Source organism: Gymnogyps californianus, chromosome 1 (assembly GCF_018139145.2).
Source record: "Gymnogyps californianus isolate 813 chromosome 1, ASM1813914v2, whole genome shotgun sequence".
NCBI lineage: Eukaryota > Metazoa > Chordata > Aves > Accipitriformes > Cathartidae > Gymnogyps > Gymnogyps californianus.
In genome coordinates, this window is record NC_059471.1 from 206,249,647 (window position 1) to 206,275,589 (window position 25,943).

The following is a 25,943-nucleotide window of genomic DNA, read 5'->3' on the forward strand; positions in this document are numbered from 1 at the left end:
ATGCTCTGAAATGAATTAGAAAGTGGAATGAAAGAAATAAATTAACCACCATTATAACGTTTTTTAACTTTAAGAAGTTGCCTCACCTGCAAGATGTTAATTATAATAATTTTTTTTCTAGCTTTCCTCTAGCTTCAGGGAGAACAAAGTCACATTTATCCTTTTACTTCTCACTAATGAGTATCCAATGATTATCCTCACCTGAAGAGGTACCTGGTTTTAACAGAAGGTGCCGAAACATAAAAGTATATACATCTGTCTATTGCTTCCGCTATTTCTCACTTATGACACACACACACACACAAAAATTACAGTAGTGACTACATTTAGAATAATCAATCATAATTCTCTATACATATCATCTCAGCATATAAACAACCAACTTGGAGAGCAACTTACACTTCTGATATGATAATAATGGCTTTATATCATGGATTAACATCAGCACTGTTTTGTTGTCTGGTATGACCTGATGACAATCACAAAACTGTGAATTAGATTTGAGGAAAAGCTTTTTTTAAGAAGGGCTGAGATATCTTCTGCTGTCCCTCAGAGTTTGTATAGTTAAAGTTCTATCTTTGTAAGGTTAAAATATCAATAAAATATCCAGGTTTAAACAAAATAATGACCTAGTTCCTTTCTTTAAGTATTTCTGACACAAAGATGTATGTTTTAGTAATTAAATTCAATAACTTAAGGGGACTTAAGCATACATTGAAATGTTTTGCTAATCTGGGCTAAAACTTAAACTCATATGAAGAAGAATCCCAGTCCTGTCAACGGGGCTATGGCACACAAACACATAGCTGAAGATGAATGGCTGTATCATATACGGTATAGGAACGAATAGCTAGAAAGAAATTCCTTCTGTCATCAAGTTCAGTCTACAGTCACAGGGAAAATACAAAGTAGACTCTTTCACAAATTTAAAATGAGTTTCTTTTTGCTCCCTTAAAACCAAAACCCATCAGATTTTCAAAAGTGCCATTAATTTCCAGCCTTAATGTATTCATATTCAGTTTTTACCCATTTCTTTAACCTCTTTTATCTGAAATATTTTTTTTTTCCACTTTGGTATTCATTCCTGAATCTGTAGAGGGTGAATTAAACCTCTCTTATGTATCGATCTTTACTTTGCTAAAGTAATTAAGCTAAGCTTTTTCAGTAAGACGGGTACTTTGCTCTGCTGAGCAGCTTCCTATGTCTTCTGAGCACTTCTTCCAATTTACATCTTTCTTGAACACAAGCATGCAAAATAGTACAAAGAATTTCAGATGAGGTCTCGCCAATCTCCTATATAGCAGCTTTACTCCTTCCCATCTCTCCATACCGAATGTGACAAGGAATGATGGACAGATTAATTCTATAGTGCACTTCCTCAGCTGATAAAATCAATAATTCCATCAAAGAACTGTCAGATTAGTCTGACATTTTTAACCCTTTACGAAAGTCGTCTTGTATTTTATCTCATTTTCCATTCATCTCTATGACTTTGTTTTGTCAACACTTCAAAATTATTTTAAAGTTTTGTATTCTATAGAGTTGAACAAATAAATACGTAGTTTCCTGAAAGGTGTTTTTCTCCTAAAATTAGCTATATTTGCTATTCCTAGTATTACTTGTGATGTTATAAATGTACTAAACATCCTGGATGTCAAACTTGCAATTTCATATTTAAATTCTTCTATGGAGGTAATCTGCTCCCCCACATCCCAAGTCGAGTTCTTGTTTTTGCTTCTACCTCAGATGCAATAAATTGCTTTTTTTTAAAAACAAAAAAACCCCACCCCAAAACCCCACAAATTTACACACTTTCTCATGAGTCATTCTTCCTCCATGTCTAGGTTCTGAATGATCCTTACTGAACATTTTTTTAGTCTGGAGTATAGCTAATCCTTACCTCCCCCTCCTAATGAAAGCCCCATCTTCTTTCCTTATTTCATTTCTATTTATGTGGTCACAGAATTTACTATTTTGTTTAGTTCTCTGGAAGGTCTAATTCACCTTTATTTTTCTAAACCTTACATTCCAAGCTCTAGAACAGAGCTTACTTTCTTGGCTGATAAATGTCTTCTCTGTTCCTTGTAGACTCTTCACTTACCCCTAATATTTTTTTGGGGTAGTTAAAGATTAAATCTTTCTCTGATTTTCTTTTGCTTTTGCCTGGAAGAAAATTCTGGATGGTTTTACATATTCATCTTACAGAGGCTTCAATCCCCTGGCTATGAAATTTTCCAAATCAACTGACTTAGTATAGATCCTTACTTTTGCAGAAAGAACATCTCTGAATAAAATCTGTAAATAATAAAAGTATACACTTTAATATGTGAACATACATGTACTTGTTCTCGTGCTGCTTATTTGTCAAAGCATCATTCAACCTGGTTTTGCTTTCTTCATGTTCAACTGAGTCATACGCTCTTATCTTTTACTATCAAGGGAGAAAATAAACCAGAAAAAATGAAAGGCAAACTTTCTTTGTGGAAGTGAATGACATTTTTCTTTCCCCATTGATCAAAACACTGAGTGTTTACTCAGTGTTTACTGAGTGGAAAGCTATGAGACATTATCTGACACTGGATGTTTGGAGCTTAATTCACATATATGTGGCACACCATTGAAATGATACTTCGCATTTTTCTTAGCTGCTGCTTTCTCCTATAAAAATGTCTATGGTATAAATGTGTAAATGAGGGCCTTGATACCTGAGTCACTAACTGTGTTAGCTATAATGCTTTTTGTGCCATAGCCCAGCTGGAGATGTTTTTATCTGCAGAATAAGCATTATTTTTCAACACAGATTACCAAAAAGAAACAGGACCGTTTCTTGTCCACAGTAGTTGTGCTTGAATGTGCAAGTGACAATAACCGGATGCTTAAAACACTTCTCAGGGTGATGAACACAGTAGGCCATAACACTTCTAACAGTTTTGTCAACCTCCGTTTACATATTTAAAATTATAAATAAGAAATTTAATGAATAATAATCAGAGATACTCTCAGCTGCAGTAGAAATGCTCTAAGGCCTATAATAAACTTACAATCAGCAAATTTAATTGCAAATTTTTAACTCAGAATTGAGTAACAGATAAGAACTGGACTTCTACCTCAGTCAAAGGTACTGCAGAATTTCCATTTAACTGAACTTCTATTAGCTGAAACTAATATTAAGCTATAGATTATTCATGGACCTAGATCTGTATTTAAAGTCCCATATTTGGAGAGCAAGTCTAAAAATTTTGATTTATTTTTCTTTTTATCTTTTTTCACCATCCTTACATGAAAAATAATCAAAATCAATTAACTCATACAGGCCTAAAATACCTTCTCCTCCACGACTAAGTCTTCTTGACATAAGGGTACCATGAAGTTAAAGAGATTACTCTTATAAGGAATGCTTTAGCATTTTTCTCAATTAATGTTCTCCCTCTTGAAAGGTATGAAAACATTTGTTTATTAACCATAACCATGAAAACAAAAACCACGTTCTTAGATCAAAAAGAATAAAAATCCCAGTCCTCCCACAATATTATGAAGTCTTACAAATTAGGGGTTTAACAAAAACACCCTGCTTGAGGAGTCCAGTGCATACGTATTGTGACTTATACTAAAACACATAGCAAGGAACTATTACAGAGAGAGGGTAGAAACAAAACCTAAAAGGACTGCATATAATAATATATCATTATTTGAAATCTACCTGGGGATTTTGTTTTTCTGGTCTGAGTCTTTTTTTAGAGTTTGATTTTGCCAATACTAACTAAATATATTTAACTTGATAGCATGTCCCACTTCACATTACACTTGGTGATACGAAATCATGTTATGAGTCTTCATTAATCTGCCTTCACAAGAAACCTACAAAGGCTATTATTTCTCTTGTTTTGTATATGAATACAATGAATTTGCAGCAAAAGTTTAGTGACCTTATTAAGGTCACACAGGAAGCAAAAGACATCCTAAAATGAAGCAAATACTTTTTTCACCCTAAATAACTTTCAGCTCTAACCACAGATTGACCTTAATTTCTTACAGCACATATGGTCAGATCCAGCATAAAATCCTGCGAAGCTTGGTCAAGTTCATATTTCATTTTGGATGTTTGAGATCAGGATATCTCAATCTGCTCCTGTTTTACCATCTTTCTTGCAAGTAAACTGATTTTTACATCTTGCCAATAACAGAAACCATCAGATTCATGATCACTTATTCATACACTTTTAAATTAAATTAAACATGTTTAAATCATTTCACTATCCACTAATTTGCATACCCTTGGTACGGCAGGGTTATTCTGTAACTAAAATGCACATAAAAATACTTTTTCAAAAACCTTCTTCTACTGGGCTTTCTGACATGTCACTAACAGGAAGCTCTTCCAGCTCCTGGCTATGACTTGTGAAGGGGAGATTAAAAATTACTTATTGAAAAAGAAATTCTCAATAATTAACCAAGAAACTATTCACATGTAAACTCTTTTATTTTGCTCAAAAGCTAATATATTGAGGCAAGAAAAAGAGACACACATAATAAAACCAACGGTGAATGGTGAGTAGTAAGATTCAACACTGATTTTATTGTAAATATTCAGCTAATCTAGAAAGCTTTAACTCTCTAAAGATAAAATAAACTAAATATAGACTTTTTCTCTGTAGCAGCAGTGTGCAAGTTTCTCCTTTAGTGCAAAAGTTTGGTCAAAACCATCTCATCTTTCATACGGAACATCTCCTTATTTCCGACTCCATTCCCTCCTGCAAACTTTGGAGTCATTCCTGATTCCTCACAAGAGGCATATGGAACCAGGACATGTCCGAGCACCTCTGCCTGTAAGACAGTCCATGGACATTTCTTGGTAAGGAACACTGTGTAGTACTGCTGTGCGGAGAAAACTCCTTGAAAGCTCAGTTCACACTATCATTTAGACAAAAACATTTCTCATTTTAAAAAGCATATCATATTGCAATGTATTTCTGAGCTCCCCCAGCACCCACGATGCATTTCAAGTGCTTCTGATTTTACCAGAAACTCTGGAGAAATGTTTGAGATTAAAAGAGCATAATCTACATTAACTGACAGCAGAAAATATTAATTATTTTCCTTTTCCTTTACCTTAGCTTTATTTTTCTAAAGAATGCTACTGGCTTCCCCAGCTGGTACATAAATGCCTGCTTGGCACAAAGAACATGAACTAGTTCTCTCACATTTTATTAATTATTTCATGGCTCACATAAGCTTTACACAGCTACTGTAAATAAACAACATAATCTCATTTTTATGAACACTGGGCTAGACATGCTCTAAGCAAGCTTCTACTTTTTCAGAATCTTTCCTTATCTTTGTTTTCTGTATCACTCCAGACTGTTAGCTGCAACTGCTGACACATATTTTATTATTGTTCTTTCCTCCAACAATGTCAGAATGATTGCATAAAACTAAGAAGAGATTTGAAAAAAGTGTAGATCTATGTGCGGAAAGTCTCCCTGATAAGGCCAACTAAAATTTTTCTTTTAATATTTAAAGTGATACCGGGTTTTCTACTAAGAAATTGTTTCAGTCTTCACATTTACTGAGAGCTGTAGTTACTTTACATTAAAATAAGCTTGAAAACTTTTTTTTTCCAGAGTACTGTTTAGGGTTGCCAGTACTATAAGCAGGAACAAAGTAGGACAAAAATCTAAATTTCTTCCCCCACCCCCCAATGTTGTTGTTTCCTCCAAGAAAAAAAAAAAATTGTTGTATGACTATCTCTACTCTGTAAGTTATGACAGAAGAACATTATTACACTTGTAAACCATAGCACTCAAAAATTAGAAAATGTCATAGTTTAGCAGTTGCTTTAATCCATCTCCTTTTGGATTTCTATTATAATGCAATCTTTAATGATCCTGTCACACAGTATTTTCCCCACAGGTTTGCCACTTCAATCAGTCTTGTGAAAATTATACCCTCTTTTTTTCATTTACCGTAGAGAACCTCATGCCCGCTTCCTCCATCTACCCTCCTGCCATCTCTGAACCCATGATCACAAGACCCCGCAGTCTCATCTCACTCTCTTCTTAGTTCTCATGAAGAAAATCAACATAAACGAGTGCAAGTGTACACAAGTTCAACCTGCCTGCAGTTTGGGCAGGAACCTGGAGAGCAACGTTAGTACGGCACCATACCTCATACGTCATCTGAGGAGGGCTGTACTACCCCTGGCTGATGCCCATGCTAGTGCTGCAACCTCCCAGACCACCCCATTAGATCACATCCAGCCAGTACTTCCAGAGGACACTCATGTCTTATCAACATACCTGCATGTGTCAGGCACTGTTTGGATAGCTGCTGTCTCTCAACAAGGCTTCTAATTTTCCTGCACTCCTTACCCTGAATTGGTCCAGGCTGGGGACGTCTGTCACCTTCCCCATTCTTTCTGTTTTGAAGTCTTTGTCCTGTATCTGCCCTACTCTTTCTGATTGTTTAATGCCATCTTCCCTCCTCCCCTTGTTTGCTCATTGCTGTCATCTACAGCCAAGCCGTAGACCAACTCCATTAGTCACCTTCCTGGATTGCTCCTCTCGCTTCTCTTTTCTGTGCTTCTCAACCTGTCACATTCATCCTGCTGACTGCAACAGCCATGCTGCAACATATTTTCTACCTCTCATGTCCTGTTTCATCTAAAAGGTATAATTCAACCTTTCCACTGACCAAAAGGCTGTTTACACAGCTCCTAAATTTCCAGAAGGAGGTCAGATCTTAATAGTTGAATCTCCTCTCCATCATCTCATCATCCATCACTGCCAACTCTTTCTATTTTTTTCATTCTCTTTTTCCCTGCCTCTGTCCCTAGTAAGGTCTTCTTTACCAAACTGTTATCCTGGCTCAGTCTCACCTGTTTCTTTTGACCTTGCTTGTGCTGTGGTGAAAATCCCTGGAACAGCCTGAATTCCTTTTCTACAGAAGTCACTCCTAGTCCAAAAATCGTCACTTAAGTAATTGAATCCTATGACTTACATTTGCTCCTCAAAACGTCTTGGTTTATCACTGATTTCTTCAGAAGAATGATAAGATAAAACATGATCTTCCTCCTCTTGTCATAAAAATATACTGTCTCCTTTCAACATCTACTGTTCTCTTCTTTCTTTCAAGGAAATGAATACCTTTTGCCTATGTGAACAGTCCTAGGAACTCGGTCCTAGGTCTTACAAGTCCATGGTCCTACTGCTTTGCCTCTGTTCACAGAGGCACATGTGGGCTAAAATAGCCCCAATCAAAATCACATTTATGAAAATGAGACCACACAGAATTGCAGTGTTTCACCCTGCCTTTGATTGACATCGGTGCACCTGGGTTTAGCAGTGAAGCCTGCACCAATTTTGTAAAAGGAAGAGTAGGTAGATCCTCAATTACAGCTGCATTCAGGCATGGTATTGCTTATAATAGCCTTTAAGCTACAACATGACATTTATTTTCAGAGGTAAAAATTAAAGAAAAAAATGAGGGGAAGTGACTGAAATTACCTTGGCAAAGGTACGCCTTCCCAGGGAGCAATTACGACAATCTGCACTTCACTGTGCTGCAAAATTAGCCTGCAAAATTGAATTCTTTTAAAAACATAAAAATAAATGAAAACCATTTTCTTTATCTGAACTTGAGGGTAAGTTTTTTGTTTTGTTTTGTTTTTTAACTTTGGAATTTATAATAACAACATATTATTTAAAGAAAACAATAAAGCTCCTGCTTTTCACATTTGCAACCTTTTACAGTTCTATGATTAAACTTTTACCTAATTTCTTCTGTAATTCTGGAGAACAAAGCAATTTACAAGTCTCTATAGAAAGATGCTACAAAACTACCAATTTAATTATTTTGATATTTCAGGAATATATTTAGCTTAGCAATGATCAGAGCTATTTGTGCCAATCTATATCAGTAAAATCAAGAGAGCTGTTAGCATTCAGCAACCATTTGGAAACGGAACTTGATGTTTCCTAGCTATCATAACAAAGTTAAAGCCTGAGACAGTGTTAATCTCCGAAACTCCCCAACAGTAATGAAGTTATACTGATTGACATCAGTGGAGAATTGGTTGCTGGTATATATTCAGCATAATGGAAACTCTTAAGAGTACTAATTTAAAATTCATTGCATATAATAAGTTCCAAAAGAGGATGAGAAGAGTTCTAGCTGCAGACTTAATTCAGCTATTAAATCAGTAAGGTACAGCTTTTGACACGCTCCACCAAAGTCCTTGTGAGTACTACACTTTAGACCTTGATCTCACAGGATGCTGTATGTGGCTCACCAAGGACATATGGATCCCTTCACATCTGCAATCCATGTAGGCATTGTGTTCTATCTATCTACATGTATGACTACAATAACTGCAGGCAGTATGAACAGGCAACAACATGTATCATAATTAATATAACATTTACATAGATTCAAATACCAGTGCATAAATAGAAAATTCAGCCTTTTTAGAAAGAAATAGAATTGTGATGCATGTTTTAGTTGTCATGCACTGAATTTTAATTGAATAATACAATAAAGGAGAAAAAATAAAGCAGATGAAACCGAAAATTAAGAATTTAAGAAGCAGTTTATTTAGTTGTCAACTCCTTTTCTTTGCATTTATGTAAAATAGCCTGTTTCCTCAAATCACCAAACAACTCTAATAATAATTATTTTTACTTTTATGGCATTGCTCATCTGAAATATCTTGCAGAATCTGGAGCCATCGTTCAAGTGTTCTGTATGAACAATACACAATAGCAGCATTATATCCAATCAACAGCATTATTGCAGCACTGCTGTATTCATGGACAGAGTGAAACAGAGAGAACCAAATTCTTGCCTCTGTGGATGGCAAACAAGCCCAAATTCTTAGCAGAGAAGATTGGTGCTCGTGCTGCCCGCAGAGAATGAACAGACAAGTTATGCTCATGTATTTCTGGCCTTGATGAGTGAACCCATGTAGTTAGACTAGACTCTGATTATCTATACTCATCTCTTCCCTATATTATCGCAGAACTCATTTGTGGAACTGGAGAGTGATGGGAAGGTGAGGTTGAACTCTCTTTATTGCTAGTCTCTCCCATGCTATAGGACTGTGGCTGTTTTCCTCTGCTCAAGCTTTTTAGTGACACAGAAAGAGTAGTATATGGCCCAGATTTAACAAAGCAGCTCGCCAGAATCATGAATCTAACCAAGGACAATGAGAACAAAACCCAAACTCTGACTCCCCATCTTTTAAATAATCCTACACAGAACAAGAAAAAAACCAAAAAAACCCGACATGTGTGCTAAGGGACATACTTTAAAAGCTTTACAGTTGCTTTGATATAATAGCTGCAAAATAATATTTGCCAAGATGATGTGATATTCTTCAGCTCCCAGAAGTGAAAATTGGGCTATATCATTCAGAATCAGTTTTCTCATCTCAAACTTGGCAGCACGTGTCATTGGAAAATAAGCTCGGAAGTACACTTCTGTGAGAGATTCATGGAGCAGTGGAGACAAAGCTAATGGAACATTTAATGATGTCATATGTTTTTGTAAGTGGAGATGAAGGGAAAGAAATCCCTTCCCATCAGTCTACAGGGTCACTATTTTCTATTCATCTCTATGTGTTTTTTCTAGCACAGACACAGCCATCACCTTGAAAGGGGTAGGATTGTGTGTTGTTGCCGCTGGCCACCCCATATTGGCCAACGAAATTGCTCTTTAAGTGTTCCCACATTTTCTGTGGTCTCTGTTTGTGGTATGAAAGGAGAATTGGAGTATGAAGGAAGACTACAGCACTGTATGGAGTACTGTATGGAGATACACATTTCTCTGTCTGCCACATGCTGCAGTTCTGCTCAATACTGTCTGAACAGGGACAGTACACAACTCACGGGGAACAGAGCAGCTCTGCACAATGATGTACATACGTGGTATGAACCAAAATACAGACCAACCCATTTTAAATGTTCCTCTCTCTCTCTAGCCAATCCCCTTTCTCTCCTCCTTCTTTGTTGTTATGGCACTAAATTAGAAGCCGTTTCTATAAGCACATATTTAACACCTATGATGGAGTACCTAACAGGAAGAAAAGACATTTTCAACCTCGTGCCATGATCCTGCACCAGAACAGAAATGGACTGGAAGAATGCAGTGCCAGAGCACTGCAGAGCCTCCTGTGCGTGACTTCTGGAATAATCAGGTTGAGAGTCTAGTTTCCATAATTACTCATGGTTTTCCTATTTCTATATAACTCTACACATTTATTAATCCTTCTGGCCAACAGTGTGAAGTGCTTTGTGCTTTGAGTTTAATGGACATGACGACATTGATCTGTTTAAGCTTTAACTTTGAAGGATTGTTAGTGTTGTGCAGATCACATCTTTATAGGTGCTACATGGAATCACATAATGAAAGAAAATTAAGCTGCTATAAACATCACTGTATTGTCTGGGGAAGTGGTGCATTATTTTACAAGATGCAGAAAGTTAAGGCCTGTAGTAATTTAACAAAATTCTACCAGGGACATAGAGAACTAAATTAATTCTCACTTCAACTCAATGAAAGTTCATGATGATATTTCACTCGAGCAGTAAAAACTGCGCTCCCAGTTGTAACTGTGCCTCTGTACATTTCCTACGTAACTTTGCTTATGTTCTTACCTAGTAGGTTAAAATCATCCCTCAAGAAAGTTATGGGTTTTTTTCAGTGCCTAAGCCATGCTAATGTGGTAGTGTTCTTCCTCCTTTTAAGATCAGTCACAGCAGAAGTGCGGAAACAAATAGTAATCACTTCAGAAAAGGCTTCAAGAAATGAAACACAAAGTGTTCTGCCTTTTTTTTTAACTGCCTGTATTTTTTTAACTGGATTTAAGGTGATCTTCAGTCTAAAACAATGGTCTGGTTTCAGATTGAGTATTAAAAAAAAAAAAATCAGGAAATTGTAGAAAATTTTCAGTGTATCACACAATCCTTTATAAATTTATCTTCAGAAGTTACCCACGTGTTCCCTCCACCACCCAAATGGCTTCACAGACAACTGCCGTGTGGTCTAATCCCATGTCGTGTACTTTGAGACCTGGGAGGTCATTCAAGTCACTCGATGGGATGATAAGAGCTGCATTTTTTGCTCAGAGCTTACTGTCTCCCCAAAACCATAATTATCCTCTTAAAATTCAGCTGTTGTCTAGTCTTTGGTAACTGTTTATGAGCACAGACATTTCCAAAGCAGAGTAAAAGACCAGTTACTGTACTTTACATTGCAGTCCATGCCATAACATGTCCTTAACGACGACAGCAATGCTGTGAGCCTCAGGAAGCTCTTGCCCAAGTCAGGAAGACTTCTACCTTTCTACGTGAGCACGATCTGGTCTCTGGCCACAATACATTTAAACACACACCCTCAGCAACCCCTCCATGTTTCCAAACTCAGTGAAAATTACCATTAGAAGGTTGCGGTGGCTAATGAGCTGTAAGGAATTTATAAGGGGAGTTTTGTTTTTTAAAAATGAAAGTAATATATGTGGTACGTAAATGTTTAACGTCTTTTTACTGAGCTTTTCCCACGACCTTGAAAGGCAACTCTATAAGGGTTGTTCCTTCAGTACAAAACACTGCAACCTTGTTTCTAGAATTTCAGTTAGAATCTTTAAATTTTGAAGTCATTATTATGTTCAATTGACCTAAAGTTGATATATCATTGCCAGAGTGTAATGGAAATGTTGGTATATGTGCACACCGCTCACTGCATGAAACCCTTATTGAAAAATGACAATGTCACTTCCACGGTCTGTACTGAGCTAAAGGACAAAGCTGCACTTCAGTTTCCCCCATGATGTGTCTGCGTTTCAGGCCACTCAACTGTCTGATGGACAAAAAATATCAGGCACAAGAAGCAAAGACATTTGTTTTTATAACAAAGCCTTCTACTTTATCTTTTCTGTTTTCCTTTATGCTCATCTTCTTTTAAGGTTCCTTCTTTTGCAGAAGAGAGAACTTAAATCTATAACCTTTTTTTTAAAAAAAAAAAACCCAAACCTTTAATCTTTATTTAGAATTCTCTTTCATGATGCTAATGGAGGATTATACAAGAACCAGCATTTTCTTATGTTTATTATTGTTGCTCAAGTCTTCCACATTTAATAAAAGAGGGACAAAAAGAGACAGTATAATTGCATCTTGCAGAAGCCCTCTCTTTTTGTTTAGACTTCACTGCTTTTTCAGAACTTTTAAAAGCATTTCAATAAAATAGGAACTACTTAAGAAATAAATTCTTTAAAGCATAGAGCTTGGATATTTTCCTCAATTTAGAAGGCAAAAAAAGCTCTTAGAAACACAGTGCCTCATGGACTTCAAATATTTTTTGGAAAAAATAGAAGCTAGTGGAAGCACGGTCACCACCAAATCCCTTAGATATCCTGGCCTTTCTTCCACTTCTTTTCTCCAGTTCAGAACAAACAGCTCTAATCCAGGCCAGAAATAATCTTGCATCTTACTCAGAAGAGTTTGAAAAGTAAAAATCTCTACAAAAGCCCACCAGACGTATCAGAGTTGGGAGATGCAAATTGAGGATAATGACAGGAAAGGACAGGAGTAATTAAATGCTCTCTTTTTGTGAGGATGATGAAAGGAAGGATTTTCTCAAAAAATCATCACTCTCTTCCAGGACATGGCATTATAAAGTACAAAACCAGAATGACAACTATTCTCTGACAGCTTTAAAATCCAGATTACTAAATTGTTTCTGGCTCTAATTGCCATGTTTCTGAGTCAGTACAATTTTAACTGTGTATTTAAATAGTAGTGAGTTGGTGCCCAAATCTTGATACAAGTACAGATGCATTTGCATTGTAGTTAAAAGTGACTGATGATCTCATGGCAAGTTTTGAAGCACTAGAGGAAATTATCATTATTTTTGAAGCACACAAAGATAAACTAAACATTAGTTAACATATATTATAGCTAACCTCATTCTACATGATGCACAGGGGAAAAAAAACCCTGCTCCATAACCTTTGGTAATTGATGGGGAACTCTACGTTATTTCACTTATTCCTTGAATGAAACCCTGAATAGTAGAATGACTCACTACTCAGCTGTACATTTCACCATCTCCTCATAGGTCTTAGAAAAAAAAGAAGAGAAAGAGAGAAATATGAAACCAGCCTAATTTTTATCCTATCCTTGAGAAGGTAGCTGTGCTAGATTACCTAGAGGACATAAACCTTGAGGTATATTTGGGAAAGAGCCTTGCTTATTGTACAGACTGGACTTACAAAGTTCCATCACCTAAGCATTAGCTTTGGTGTAAGCCATCTTCTCCAACCTGTGGAAAACCTACAGCCTCAAGTCATAACCTTCCTTTCCCTGCCCAGTTGCTGAAGGCTTGGAGTCAGACACCAAATCACCAGCTTGCTGAGCAGGGAGTCAGCCAGGGTTTAGTAACATGGAGTCAACAATACAGGGTGTTTCACTCTCCTCTCCACCAGCAATGTTGTCAAACAAAAGCAATGACTTCTACTGTGCTTTGTATGGTACCTGATTTATTTTACGTGAACATCTAGAAAACATACTTCTTGGGGGACCCGAATGTTTGCCTTAATAGAATCAATCCTGACATTAGCTAGGACATTCACATGACTGCCCAGACCAATGTTAGAGGTGCTTAAGTACTTGTACTGATGAAAACTTAAGCAACTAAGAATTTTCTCTCTCTGTAAAGTTAGATGGCAAAAGAACATGGATTTTGATGACCACAGATCTAGACAAGAACCAAAAGCCTACCTAAACCTGCCTATGTGTCTCTGTGGTTCTAACCCTGAGGTCCTTTACACTTCTATGGAAATAAAAAGTAACTGGAGTATGAATAAGAATGATGGCTTTAGGCACCTATGGCAGTTTTTGACATACAAGCAACTACCTCCTATTTCATTCTGTTCAGACAGATGAAAACTTGGCACTGTAAGCTGTATATACTACCACGAAGATGTTGTTTTAGCTGCAACAATACTAGCTTCTTCACAGCAGTATTCTGGTAGTGTTGGCCACTAAGCAAACGTGATGTGCCAACTCAGACACCAATGAAGAATTTGAATGCTTTTAACCTATTTTTAATTTACTCTAGCACCTCCCAAATTTCAGTAGTGTATTAACATCATCTTCTTTAATTAAAGATTGTCTTTGTTGCCTCTAGTTGAAAAATATTTTTTTTATTTTCATCTGAAAAATGTAATTGCGAGCCATATTACTCTGTTATTCTGATTAGATAACACTACAAGATGAAATTAACATACGAAATATAATCTTCTGCTTTACACTTCTTAAATCATACAAAGCTATTCATAACAAGAAAATAAGAATGATTAGGTACTGATGTTGACAATATATAGGTACATGGGTTTAATGAGGAATGATAAAATGTGCTCTCCACAGACCTGGTATAACCAAGTATTCCCATTAGTGCAAGATTAATTCTTTGCAAAAAGCTGTAAAATACCTGGAAGAGCCTCAGTCTGCCGATAATGCTTTAGATTACCTGCACTCATACACGTGGAATGATTTTGCCATCTTTTGCGGATAAATTGTTTCTATTCAGACATGAAAAATAGAAAAAAGTATGCAGCCAGCTGGGCCTCATCAGCTACAATTCAGTAAAGCATGAGGCAAACAGGAGAAGCTGCACGATGATGGCAGGCTGAAGGGCTTTGCATCAAGTTGTGCTAACTTCTGTATGTTGCAACTATTAACTGAGAATGTCAACAACTGTGTAATAGCACTGTATAGGGATGCATTCCCGATATTCTCTTTTTCCCAGTCGCTCCCTCTGGCAGGGCAAAAGAGGGAAAGCCTTTTTATTATCTGAGACTGCACAGAACAGGACAGCTACACAGAGATTTATGGAGGGTTTGCATAGATAGAATGAAAAGGCAGTAGCCCAACTCTTCACTGCATGTGGTATCCAAAATGGTGAAGGGAAGAAAGCTGCTACACCAGCAATGCAAGCCCAGTCAGCAAATGTAGGTAGTGCTGATAACCTTCCACAAGCAAACAGAACTTGCAGAGGCTCAGAATCACTCAACATTTTAGTGGAAGACAATGCAGAACATCTCTACAGAAACAAGAGATTTTTTTACAGATGCTGCTAATACTACCAGGAAATCTTATGTAAAAAAAGCTTCTGAAAGGAAATCTTGCCAAATCACCATTTTGAATGCCGCCATAGTTTACATTTTCCAATGACTTAAAGGTCATTAAATGACAGGCTATTCTCTGGATTCTAAGAGCTCTTCAAGAAAGAGTACAGTGCAACGTGCATTTGCCAATTAAATGAAGTCTCCTATGAAATGAGGGAATCATAGCAGGACAGAGCTCTACTGCATGATTCCTGACACACCTGCAATCAAAATTCCCAGGAAGTGCTCCACAACTTCTTCTGCAGAGAAAAAAAAGAGGACTCTATTTTTGCAAGAAAGGGTAGGGTGTTTTCGATTTAAAGCTGGGGGGGGGGGGGGGAAGACGTTTCTGTATTTCTCTAAGATTAACAAGTGTGAAATGACAGGTCAAGCATCCAGTCAAGTCAGTACCAATATGAGTTGAAGAACTCATATCAGTACCAATATGAGTTGAAAAAGAAAGCTTATCAGTCAATCAAAAATGGGAATCAGAAAATACAGATGACTTGAAATGAGTGGTGGTGTGCATTTTGTCATTAGCTAAAGGCCACTAGAATGCAGGTAGAGACTGCACCGTCAGCAGCCTAGAGTGAATTTCATTCTTTCCTACATATAAAATGATGCACTATTTTTGTGAACAATGTGAAAATATCTTAGCAACATATCACATGTATTACTGATTATTTTCAACAAAGATACAAAGGAAATACACTGATAAAATAATGGCATATGTAATTTATTATTATGAAATTTAATACTAAAAATACCTAATCTCTTAACTGGAAAGCATATTATTTTCTAGACCCTTTTATATATGTCCATGCCAACCTTTTAAAATTCAAAGACAAGAATTTTAAAGCTGAAATTACAACTCTGTTCTGCATTTAAATCCAGATCGCTGCTTTCATTTGAAATACAATCTGGAACCTCTGCATTATTATAATTATTTTTTTAAACCAAAATATATTCCTGCCATCTCCACAGTAAGAACATTTCCCTATTCAGAATCATTGAAATAAATTTGACAGAATGATTTGAATAATCCGTATTAGACTGATAGCTAGTCAAGAAGTTGATGTGTTAATAACAGTAGCACATTGGAAAAAGTGCATTGGGTAGAATGAAAACCTGGAGATACAGCAGAAATATAAAGCTGTGACAAACTGTCATGGGACAAAAACAGGACAGTGGCACCCTCAGGATAAAAGGAAATAAAAAGAAAAGGACTTGCAGAAAAGAGTTTTCCTCATAACAGTTTTCCATCAGTAAATTATAAATTAATCTCACCCCTACTGGTGAAACCAAAGCTTTATTCACTCTTCAGATGTTAAAAAGCACCTCTTTAATCTTTATTCTCTAAGTTTTTTTCCTCAAAAGGATTTATTCTAGCCCTGCTACTTTTGAATCTAAAACATGGTGCCTCTAGAGGCACTAGTCCATTGACCATGGCTTACCACACGCAGAAGGTTTGAAATTCTTTCTTTTTTCATAAGACATAGAAAATATGAGGGGTACCTTGATCTCTAAGGGTGGGGGCATGACAAAAATCTCAAAGCTTGAAAAAAGGTTTCAAGTCATCTCAGTTGTATAATCTCATTCATGCAATGTAGTTGTGACCTTTTTAAAGGAAGGGAGCAGTGGCACAGAGCATGGTCTCCAAACACATCAGCAAGGACCTGGGCTCCAGTTGGTGTGAGGAGGCTACTGAACTGCAAGTGCACTTCAGAGACATAGATGTGAGCAAGCTGGTTATTTGGTGAACCCAAACTTGGCCAGCTGCTTAGCAATTCACATAAATTGCTCAATATGCACCAGATGATCTATTCACATGGAAGTCCATCCTCACTACCACTGATTTTCTTTTGTTGTTATTGTAGACAAAAGCCCCAGAAGAGAAAAACAAAGGAAGCACGTCCTGCCAAAATTGATATTGGACCTTTTTATTCAATGATGCAAATATGGATTTAGTAGCTTAATTTGATCATCCCATTCTGAATATTGATTCGTTTACACAACTTTTATTTCTTTTCTTTTGTTGCTATTGTTCTGAATTTCTAAGAGCAGCTGTTGGTGCTCCATGTTCACTGTTCAGTTGTTCTTCAGATGAAAATCACCAAGTAAAGATTATCCACTGTCTCTGACAGTTTATTTTCTACAGACTGAGAGAAGACAGAGAGGATTAAAAAAAAAAAAAAAAAAAAAAGGGCTTTAAATGATACTAAGAAAGACAACAAATCCAAAGGTCATCCAAAGACATGAAAAGTTCCAAAATGAAGAAGCTTTTTGAGGCAACTTCAGTCTAAGCAGTTCTAATGTTCCCAGGTAAATTGCATTATCCACGCTTTATCACAAAACTTGTACAATCATCTGGCATGCGCTTCTGCCTTTATGTAAAGTACCTCAACTTCCCTCAAGAAAAAAATCATTTTTTTTACCTATTTGACTGTAGACAGAGGCTAAATTTATCTAGAGGATACATTTTAAAATCTTTTAATATCAAGAAGGCAATTCAGAAAGATCATGTAGTATATAAAAATGGTTTAGAAATTGTAGGAATGCTTACATTCAATAATGCTGCAACTTTTGTTAATCATATTTGTAATTCTCATAATTTCAAAGATAGTTTCGTTATTTCAGGAAAAAGGTCAATAGTACATCTAAGACCTTCAAGCTGGAAAAGCCTACTGTCATAGCGAGATACAGTCTCTACCCAAACTTCAAGTTGCTTTATGTGAGTTAAGAGCTATGACTTACACTTGTAAAATAAGTTAATTGTGGCCTCTTCTATTATTTGCTCATCTTGTTCTGCAGAGACAAGGTACTTTATCAGATTTATGCTATTGCCCCTCTAGCTTCCTGCTAGTTCTCAAGTAATCAATAAGATTAGTGCTACCATCAAAATTCATTTAGAACTGCCACTATCCTTTATCCTTTTGGTATCATGTGAATTAGAGAACTCATTTTGCAATGCTAGAAAGCCTCCTCAAAGTTTAAAGAAAAATGGATCGATTCTTGGGGGCAATCAGCACAAATATTATAACTAAACTTCTCATCTGGCAGTATGCATGTGTTACATCACATATAAATAATTACAGACAGATATGATTAGCAATCCAAGCTGCTTGCCAGAAACATTAGTCTTTAAATCACATGCTGGTTAACATCACTTAAGGAAGATATGCGATATTCTTTTGTAGTAAAACTGCTTAAAAAAGGTCGGGTTTGCAATTTCAGAACTTCTTCCTGCTTTTTTTTCACTGCAAAAACTTCTAGTGACTTTAGTGGTACTGTATCAACTCTCCAGTTGGTAGTGCATCAGATTACCTGTTATACAAACAATTGATATTGGCACTGCAGTATAAAAAAAAAAAATACTGATTTTGGATGATTTGATTTTGAAAATGGGAGAGAAAAAGCACGGTGTTTAAGGGAGCAGAAAGGAGGGAATGAAGGAGTGGAAAGAATGGGAGTAGGGGGCAGAATTAGCAGTCTTAGTTTCTTACAGATGTGATTTGGGTGCAAAGATCTCAGAGAAAGACAAGCTGTTGTAACTGTACAGCCAGTGAAAATATCCTAATATCTTCATATGATCTTTTATGGGACATTCAAGCTGTAATATCTTAAGTACACAACTACTGCTCTTTTTTTTGTTACGTCTGTTCTCACTTCATACTACAGTTATACCACATCAGACACATTCCATCTCCCCTTTGTCTTGAACAGTATTTATTTCTTTGGATACCTGTTATTTTAAGGTGAGTATTTAAAACAGATGTATTAGTCACTGAATAGCTGAGACTATGTGCAGCTGAGAAATTTCTGAGAAAAGGTGACAGAAATGATGTGTGTTTTCTCTCATGACTAACAAACAGTACAGTATTTTCTATCAGCGTTGCTATTTGTAGACATAGTTTGGGCATCTGTTTACCCTAGATCTTAATTAAGATGAAATCATAATTCACTTTTTGATAAATAAAAAACCAAAACTGTTTTTTGCTTGGTTTTCTTTTCATCCACTGCTTCCCACTGATGGCAATGCAGTGCCCGTAGCCTGAACGCACTCTGAGCCCGAGCAATGCTTTGTGCCCACCGACTGAGAGGCAGCGCAGTGCTGACTGTAACCTTTACCACCCTGCTCTGAAACAGACAAAAAACCCCAGAAAATCACACGGAAAAGTCAATACAAAGACGCATAAGCCAGTCTCTTTTAACCAGACTTTCCCAGCATCTTCAGAGAAACAGGTCAGCGTACCATGTGCATTTCCAGGAGGTAACTAGGAATACTGAACGTTAGCAGTGGAAAAGAAAGCAAGGTCCACGGGCACCAGTTTAACCACCACTCCACCTCATGCAAGTCAACTCTGGCACTATCTGTGATGTGGGTTTATTTGTCAACTGTTCTTGCTTCTTCTGTTTAGGCTGCCAGTTATTTGAAGCAGTGACCTCCTCATCATCTTCTGGTACACGTGGCTGTGCTGCATGTAGCACAGTGGGGCCCTCATCTCACGTAATTACCTGGTTTGGTTTAATTTTGCATGAGATACAAAAAAGGCTGAATATGCTTGCCAATGATTCCGCTTTAAATACACCTTGGAGGTGTGCTCTATTAGATACACAACAGCAAGAACATTTCCCTAGAGCTCTGCATTGCTCTATTCTGAGACATCAAAGTCAAGTCTAAGCAATAACTAACAATCTGAAAGAATAAAGTAGTCATTAAAGTTAGGTACTGTTATTTCCAGTGATGCAGACATTTCTTGGCAGTATGGTGTGCTAAGCACAGGTTATTTTATCCTAACAATAGTTCCATATTATGTGAAACTGGCAGATCTTTTAACTGACAATATCTGGACTTTCTAATTTGTTTATTTTAAGAACAAAGCTGCGCACTGAATTTCCGCTCCTGAAAGATACTTTTGACACTGAACAAACTTATAAGAAAAAATAGATGAAACCACTAGCAAGTCTGTTTCACACATTCCCCTTTGAACGCTCTTGGTTATATACTTTTAGAAGAGGAACAAAGTATTTTAGAGACAAAGTTTGAAAGGCCTCATATTTGTCCAAATATAGATTAGTCAAATATATCTCACATCCTTATTCAGAGCAGCATAACTACACACACAGAGCTTCGGAGTTGGGTGTACTCTCACCCAATATATAGTTATCGCCCACTTGACTTCTGCAACTCTTTCCTCAGCTTGAAAGTCAGAAACTGCAGATGAAAATCTGGGTATGTCATTGGGATTTCTTTCAGGATTTACTCGCTATTGTCACTCTCTTGTTATAGTGACTAATACAAAAGGTATTAGGAGTAATACAAACTATGATAACACTATTAGCTCCAACCCCAGGGAGGAGGGGCAGGGGAGGAAAGCCTCATCAAACCACAATATATACACACTCAGAAGTTCCTTACTTCTTCTGATTGGTACCCATGAAGAAGACTATGAATGCCTGTGGTTCCCTAATGTAATACACTTCTCTGCCAGAGGGAAAGACCTTGTTTGTTTTGTAGACGGTGATTTCTCCAGGGCTGAAAGTGTGGAGTTTCTACTTCGAGTAGAAACACATTTTATTGACTTCAGTATCTCAAAAAAATAAGCTAATGGCACTAACTTTGCCATGTATGACAAAAAAACCCAAGTCCAGCCAAAAAAGAAAAAAAAAAAACAAAAACAAAAATCACTGTATATACTTTCTCTTCTGGGAAAAGGACTAGACAATAAAAAGAAGCACATTGTAATATATAACATTTCAACAGTACACAGACAATACTGCAGCATGTAGGTTAAATTTATTTATACATAGACCAGATTATACTAAACCAGAATACAACAAAACCATTTTTGAAAATAAGGTTCTTATTTAAAGTCACTCAAAATGACGCAAGAACCTAATTATTCACAGAAGATGGATAAAAATAAGAAATCACAGCAGAAAGGAAGGATATTATTGAGTGTCCATAGGTTTCATATTTGTAGTTCAGTGTGTTATGTATATTCACCTAACACAGAGCAATTATAACACCAATAGGCAAACTAAGCAAAAAGAAGGAATTATTATGACTATTTCATATGTGGGGAACTATAGCACATAACTGCATTTCTTGCCTGTGGTCATTCACATATAGTATGTGGCTGAGGCACAAACTGAACCTTTCCTCCTATGTTGCTGACAGATGTCTTAAATAAACCATCCTTCCTCCAAGTCTTCTGTGTTAATAGTAGTACTGCATTATCCAGTGCAACAAGCCTGAGCCACATACGCAGTCCTCCCCACTCCTTCATCATTGTTGTTTTTCTAAAGTCAAACACTAGGAAGGAAACTTCCTCATCCCTATGACTTTTTTTTTTTTTTTACTTTTTTTTGTTTTTAATTTTTTTTCTCATTATCACTTCTGACATGTGGCCAGTGAAGGATGCACTTCTGGGCTGTGTCCTTCAGTGGTGTAAATCAGTGCAGTGGGTAGAGTAATTCACCTGAGCTACTGTTGATCTGAGGTTATATCCCAGAGGATATCAATGGGAATCTCTTCAAATTAATAGATGATTTTTCACTTCTATGAATCAGCTTGTCATTGTTTGACTTTTTCCAGTGCTGTTTAATCAGAATGTCTTCCACTATCATTTCATATTCCCCGTCTGGGAAGGACGCATACAGACTCTATTTTCAACCACAGCTCCACTATTTTGCCAGCTCTTAAAGAAATGGAATTTGCAATTGCTTGGAAGGACATATCAAAGGAGACAGGTCTGACCACAACTGTCACTACTAAAACTTTTTTCCTGTCACGTACTCTCCCCAAAGCTTTATTCTTGTAATGACACAAAGAGCTATCTCTTCTCACATTAGGGAAGACTGGAAAGCTGCTTGCCCACATGGCAACTGCAGTTTGCCAAGAGCACTACCAAGCACAAGGTGCAGCATGACTAATTTGTTGTCTGCCTATAGCATTCACAGTCCTAGATGTGTTTCATGGCCTTTCTCCAGATTCCTGGACTTGGACAGAAAGGGAGAGTGTCAGATACTGCTTACCTGTGTTTAACAACCACCGCTTCTTACCATGGCCGTTTTTCTGTATTGTAGGACAACCTCAATGGTTAGTGCTCCTAAATAACTAACTTCAGGAATAAGTTTAGGGTATGAAAACTGTACTAAAAACCCACACAACAGAAAAAGGGGAAGAAAATGCATGAGACAAACTTCAGTCAGGTCTTCTGAACTTGGAAAATTGTGAACCTTTCTTTTCCCCAGAACTGCCTTTTGTCATTTTTTGTTTTCCTCCGAGATGCTCAGCATATTTCTCATCTGTATTACTTTTGGTTTCCTAACACCTGAAGTCCAGTCCTCCTGCTTGCATTGAAACAAGAGCTGTGTCCTGACAGAAAACCACTGCCCAGGCTTCCTTCTCAAGAGTGCATATTTTCTTTTAAGTTATTTGCAATACTGTATCTTTAAAAAAGTTTCAGTTTCTTGACCTTGTCTGTTGAAAGTTTTATTGCTTTTCTAACTCAGCTTCAGATTAACATAACTTTTGCTTCATTTTCTTGTTTATGTATCAGTTTCATTACTGCTGTCACACAGCTCTGGGGACAGAGATAGTTAACGGTTGCATCTCAACTGCTGCAAATACAATTGCACGTTCTGCCCTGGGATATATGCGTGTAATTCCTGTTGACAGTGCAGGGAAAATCAATTTCCTATGGCACTGAGAACTGCAACCACTTATGGAAGGCAGCATTTGACTCTTAGGGTTACACGGTCATTTCTAATTTGGTAGAAAGCAGCACTGCATTATTAAAAATAGAGCAACGTAAGGATCACAAACCCAACCAGTTCATCCCATCCACAGGGGCTACAATTTCCAAGGGCAGAATTGATCCATTATCCTCATGTCATGCATTTCTGGCCCATCCACCCTTTGGTGCACACAGGAATGTACACTTGTATAATGTACAATTCAAATTCTTATCCAGTAAATACTGGCTTACCTGTTCCAACTACTTTTGGCTTATCCTGATTTAAAACAGGTATGGATTTAGTTCTCTGCTTCCTAGTTTCACAGAGAATACTCACTCATTTAATGTAAAGTGAAAGATATCTTAGTCTGACCTGGAAGGCTGAGAAACCAGTGGTCATGCCCACTGCACTGCTAGGGCCAGTGCTGTCGGTCTGAACAAAAAGCAAAGAACAGTAAAAACTCAAGGTCAAGGACTCTCTTATAAAGGTTCTCCTGGTTTCACTGGCAATTATACCTCTATAACTGAGGAAAGATTGTAGGTGCATTTTTGAAGGGGAAAGGTTGCCACCTATTTTTCAGATTTTTTTCCTCTTTTTGTTACAACCTTGTCACTGGAAATAAAAGCTATGCTGCCTGCAGTTGGCTTTTTCTCTCTATTTTTCTGCATAAGAATTTGACCAGATTGAGTGCTGCTTTTGCTGTGTTGGCATTTGTTGCAAGATTTGTAATAAGTACATGATTAGTCTGTACTCATTAAGTGAGCTTGTGGGCAATGGTATAGTCAGTTAAATATAACTGCTGCATACTGAAGAAATCTCCCTACCAGTTGTAAAGTACAGAGTTTGGATGGCTAACCATTACTCTTAGCCTACGTACAGAGCTTCAAAAAAAAAAAAAAACCCACCACAAAAACAAAAACTGCCCAAAGCAGAAAATTTTGAATGCTAGCACCCTTGAAAAGTTCATGATTCAAAAATTAGTTAAGTTATATGAAAAAAAGAAAACAGTTGAGAACATTTTGCCTCCTAAACATAAATGTTGGAGATAGAATAAAATTGCATTAAAAAATATTCACCGCAATTATGATTGAGGGGAAATCTGGGTTGCAATCTATGCGATGGTGTCCTTTTCATTTACCTGATTATGGAAACTTCTTTAGCTAACCACATATCACCCTGTCTGCATTTGTTAATTTCTTTATTTTAAAATACCCACATTTCAGAAGGGCTACATTCATAGGATTTTCAAGAAAATTTCAAGGAAAATATGCCACTCGGGCACTATTTTTTTTCTATTTTTTCTAGCACCACTATTGAAAAGAGCCTTCCACTATCCAAGAACATGCCTGCTTACCTAACAATTCAGCAGCTGTCAACCGCAACACTATACTATTTTTGAAAATCTGGTTCTTACTTAAAGATGCTCAATATGTAATACGATAATGACCTAAGAATCTAACCACATAAAATAACACAGAAAATGGGTAAGTCACAGCAGAAAGGAAAGCTAATATTAAGTGTTTACAGGTTCCAAATTGTGGTCTTCGTGGTTGTAGTGCTACTTTTTGAATGATAAATTTGCTTCTGTCCTGTATTTCACTTGACAAATGAGAACACTTTATTATTGCCTTGATTAAAAACAAAAAAACCCCAAACATTACTCATCATGCCCATGCTGACAATACTGTATCTGTTACATGTGTGCAGTAGTTGCAATATTGTTGGGTTTTCCTTCTTTTTAATCTGGATCTCTGTCATTAACAAGCACGTGCTGGGGCTATAAGTATACTCCTATGCTAATGACCCTCCCAGACATCCTAAGAAGTGGGATTTAATCTCAAAACACATTTGTACTTGCATTTGCACTTCAGCTGTGATGTTTCTCAGCACCTTCAGACAAACCCAATTCATCATAAATCTCACATAAATGTAATGGTTTTTGATTTTCTGCATACAGGTAATAATTTTTTAATGTTTTTCTCCACCTTCCTTTCTAATCAGGGACCAATGAAACTCCTGAAATTAAGACTTCATATTTATTTATCTTCAGCTTCCAAAAGAAAAGATAAATGCTTGAGCGTCTTTTTTGGTGGAGCTTTTCAAAGCTCCATTCTTTAATGTAATGAAAGAAAAAACGTACAGTAGCAGTCACAACAACACAGCTTTCAAAGAGCATCCACTCATTACCATATAAATAGCACAGTCACTTACTCAGTATACCTTCCTCTGCCTATCATTCCAGTGTCAAGCCTGCAAGTTCAAAGGTGCACCCTTTTTTTGCCAAAACCAGAAGGCCCATTTTTTGTTTATGAAGCAATTATTTTATGAGGGAAGAATAATGGACCTTCAGTCCATTTTATACCACTTTAAATGATACACTGTCTGTCAGTCAAGTAGATCTGTTCTGAAAGGCATGGCTCTGACAGTCGGACACGGCTTACATTACTCTGCTTAATTTCACGTCTACTGCAGAAATAGGTGAATAATGCCAATAGCTACAAAAATGATTTTCGAAGTTTCAGAATATTTCAGATATAGACACCATTGACTTATGCAACAGCAAAATAACACATATGCAAGACAGTACAAACTTTCATTTCACCTAAACAACAAAATTTCCTAGTTTACATGTTTCCTCTGTTGCCCTATTGTATTCTAAACCCCATGGTATTATTATGTTAACGTATAGTACTGTGAAATACGAGGCAGATCAGACTCTCTCTGTTGGACGTCAATATAACCAGCCCAGAAAACTGCTTTTTTCTTTAAATTTGTGCTTTCTAAAACTGCAGAAGAAAAAGGTTATTATTCTAAAGCCACAGTTTATGAGAACTACAACTTTGAAAACACTATGCATTTTCAGAAATTAATTCAGCATTACACAGTTCAGTTTCTCAGCAGTAATGTGGAAGACACGAGCCAAGCCACAAATCTATTTACAGGAAGACTGCTTCATCTACAGTCCACCTCTTCACACCTTGCAAATGGCCTCAGCAGCATTAATTCAGACAGTCTGTTGCCACTAAGAAAATACATTTTTTCA

At 36.9% G+C, this 25,943-nt stretch overlaps 1 protein-coding gene across 2 annotated transcripts in view; it reads right to left on the minus strand.

The window, feature by feature from the left end:
- MAGI2 (membrane associated guanylate kinase, WW and PDZ domain containing 2) overlaps positions 1 to 25,943 on the minus strand; it is a 775,461-nt gene that overhangs the window by 509,928 nt on the left and 239,590 nt on the right. The window lies entirely within an intron of this gene.